We start from the raw sequence: 3,825 nt of genomic DNA on the forward strand, positions 1-3,825 counted from the left end.
TCCACACACGATGGGATCCTGACCCACCAAGGTCCATACAGGGACCACCAAGGTCCATACAGGGACCACCAAGGACACTTTAAGCTTCCCCGGCTTTTGTAAATAGTTGTTCGCTTATGGTTGTTGTTTTACTCTTAATAAACTGCTTTTCATTATATACAATTACCCTGATTCTTTATATGTAAATGTGAATGTAAAGCTTCCCCATGGAAATGAACGTTCTATTTGGCCAACTATCTCTGTAAGATTCCAGGTTTAGTAATTTTGGGTCAATATCTCCAGACAAATTCTCGTAAAGAGATTTTGTGTTTTCAAATATAACCAAAGGCGCAGAGAACCAGTATGAACGGCTTGTCTCTCTCCATTTAGAACTGATATTTGGCTCATTATTAATAAGGATGGGCGGACCCGTGGATGTTTGGGTCTGTCAAGTTCAGCCGAACTTTATAACAAACCAAAGCGGTACCCAAACTTGAACCTAAACCCATGAATGGGGGGCCCAAATTTCCGGCAGTTCCCATGCTGTCCTCTGTTTGACAGTGTGGTAAACACAGACTCTGACCTGTGATAACCTCTGGTCACAGCTGCAGGGTATCACAGTTCCCACGCTGTCACACAGAGGACAGCATGTGAACCAACAGCTGTGACTGGCAGGGACAAGGTTACCATCGGTGAGATGACTACTACTGTCATCAGCGTCGCCTGCTGTCACTAAGAGAATTTACCAGCTGGCGCCTGTGCATAGCGGTAGCTGTCTGTTTTGCCTTTGCTAGTTATAAGTGATGAGCGAGCGTGCTCGCCCGAGCATCTCACTGCTCGAGATGCTCGGTGCTTGCAGAGTATTTCCGGGATTGCTCAGCGGGAGCTCAGGTCTCTTCCCTGAACATGCAGGGATTGTCTGCCACACAAAGTAATGCCGCAGCCATGTTGGTTGTGGCATTACAGTGATTGGCTGGCCGCACAACGTCATCAGGTCTATATCAGGCCTGGCGCTGCCATGCTCATCACAGTCTAATCCGGAATCAGACAGTGTAGGGAGAGGTGCTGCTGAGCTAGGGAGAGATTTGCTTGTTTCTTAGTTAGTGTAGGTATACCAGCATATATTATTCACATACTCATCTCAACTAACAGTCCTTCTGAGGACTAATCCAGCTGCATAGATATCAGTGCTAGGCAGGAAGGCAGTGTATGTGGCAGACAACAGTGCATATAGCAACAGGCTCCATTCCAGTTCAGCCTGTTGCAGCTTCTTTCAGGAAGTGGTGGAGGTGGAGCCTGCAGTGAGCTGTGTGCAGTGTGCTTCCTGGACTGTGTGCTGCTGTGGAGAGAGCTCCTGGGAAGGGAGGTTTTTTTTTTCCATCTGGGACTTTTTGTCTGCCCCCTTCCCAGGAAACAAGGCTCAGAGTGGGACTGGCCTCCGGGGCTGGGCCCCAGGCTCCCACCTCCCGGTCCAAGCTGGCGGGGGGTGGGAGGAACACCAAGCCGGCTAAGGCTGCAAGATCTGGCCAAGACAGCAGGGGTTCCAGCATGAGGACCCGGAGGACCCCCGAGGCTACGACCGCGGCGGCTCCTCCCTCCGGAGGTAGGTCGAGTACGAGCGGAGGTGCTGCAGCGGTGCCCCCTGATTGGGGTACCAAGGCGTCGAGGGAGGCAACCGTCACCTATGCCTCCCGTATACATGCGCACCTCTGCGAGTATGAGGACGCCACAAAGAAGCTAAGTTCCCTCTGGGGGGAGTTGAGGGTGGCTCAGGAGAGGTCCGTGAGGGCCTCTGGCAGTAAGAAGCCTGAGCTATCCGCCGCGGTCCGGAAGATCAAGCGGGCCATTCAAGACCTGGAAGACCGCAGGAGCACCATCTTGGCGGGCAGTGGACCCTTCATGGAGAAGCTGCTTAATGATGACCGGTTCAGAGCCATGACCGGTGGGGCTCTGGAGGGGTCGCAGGGCCCCAGCCAGGCGGTGGAAAAGGAGGAAGAAGAGGTATGCGTGGAGGAGGTCGCACCCTACCCACCGCCTGGTGGCCTGGTAAGTGATCTCCAGGCATCGCATAGCGGGATAGCCCCTGAGCAGATGGCTCTCCCGTCGGATTCTAGCCCTTCAGAGGGCAGCGGGAGCGAGGGGGAGGATGAGGAGGATGGGAGCAGTAGCAGTGAGGGGGGCTGCCTTATCATGCAGCAGATCCAGCAGATCGAGTCCCCGGTACGTTTTGGTCAGCTTACGTTCGGGGATGAGATCTGCGAGGATGAGGCACCCGTGAGGGGGATGAAGAGAAAAGCAAAAAAAAGAGAAAAACAACTGTTGCGCACAAATTTGTGTATGTCCCCCTCTCTGGGGCCCCCCTGTCCCGTTGTGCGGCACCCGCTACCCACCCCGGCTTGGACTCTGTTGTGGGTCCACAGCGAGGGAGCGGGGAGAATATAGGCCATGGCATGCGGAGCGCTGTCTCTGTTTGTGGTAATGGAGGCAGTGGGGCGGAGGTGTCTGATATGGAACATGGCACGGAGGGCGGCCCGACGGTGGGTGTGATCTGTGGTGGTGCTCAGGCTGGATCCCCTGTAAAAGGGAGGTCTGGCCTGGCACCTGGTGCGCCTGCTGGCGTGCAGGGCGCGGCTTGTACATCTGCCGCTGCCTCCTGCTCTGCTGGCGGCGCACCGACAGCCGGGGCCGCATCTCCGGCGGCGTGTGCTGGGGTGTCTGGGTCCCTCACGCACGGATCCACTAAATCTGGATCACTTTCAGGGACCCAGAGACCTGGTAAGGTGAAGGGCGCGGGGCCTGCGGCTCCGGCAGAGCCGGCTCATAAAGGAAAGGTGGGGCTTGCTCCCCTGGCAAAATCCGTGGCGAGGTCGGGGCCCCCTGCGCAGGGGCCCAGTAATGGGTCAGCGCGGGGGGCTCCACCGCCGCTGGGTGCTGAGGGGGAGTGGCCTAGCCTGGGGCCGGCCGCCGGAGCTGGGGTGGCCAGGCTGTTTGTGGTGAAGGGTGTGACGGTAGGGGGTGCTATGCCCCTGAGAGCTGGTGCCGCTGGTCCAGGGGCCCCTGTGAGTAGACCCAGTTCCGGGTCGGCTTCGGGGGTCCCGGCGCGGCCGGCTTCGGGGGGCGTGGCCTCCCAGCCGTCCACGGCACCAGTGGGAGTGGCCTCTGGGGCCCCCACCGTGCTGCCTGGTGTGGGGGGTGTGGCCTCCCTGTCATCCACGGCACCGGTGGGAGTGGCCTCTGGGGCCCCCACTGTGCTGCCTGGTGCGGGGGGCGTGGCCTCCCTGTCACCCAAGGCACCGGTGGGAGTGGCCTCTGAGGCCCCCACTGTGCTGCCTGGTGCGGGGGGCTTGGTCTCCCTGTCACCCACGGCACCGGTGGGTGTGGCCTCTGGGGCCCCCACCGTGCTGCCTGGTGCGGGGGGCGTGACCTTGCGGGGAAACCCCACCCAAGTGGGCGTGGCTCCACACGAAAAGGGGCGGGGCTTAGCGCCGGCAGCTGCTACTGCTGGGAGCAGTGGTGCCACGGCTGCGGCAGACAACGGAGGAGGTGCCTGCCTGTCGGTGTCCTCTGTGCCCACGAGCTTATCTGGGGCAGGGGCGCCGGCAAAAATGGCAGCAGCACCAGGCTCCCAAAACCCCCCGGCAGGGAAGGTGCTGCCAGCAGGTGGCGGCAGTGCTGCTGCAGGGAAAAAATGCTTGCAGAAAAAAAAAAACTGTGGCCCCAGTGTGCATGTGAGTGAGAGTGGGGCGAGGGGTGTGACTACTGACGTGGATGGGGATAGCGTGGGTATGGATGTGGCTGTGATTGAAGATACAAGTGTTGAGGTGTCTGTGGAAGGGAGTAAGAATG

This window comes from Phyllobates terribilis, unplaced genomic scaffold (assembly GCF_046119375.1).
Source record: "Phyllobates terribilis strain yellow unplaced genomic scaffold, ASM4611937v1 Scaffold_449__1_contigs__length_1482836, whole genome shotgun sequence".
Taxonomy (NCBI): domain Eukaryota; kingdom Metazoa; phylum Chordata; class Amphibia; order Anura; family Dendrobatidae; genus Phyllobates; species Phyllobates terribilis.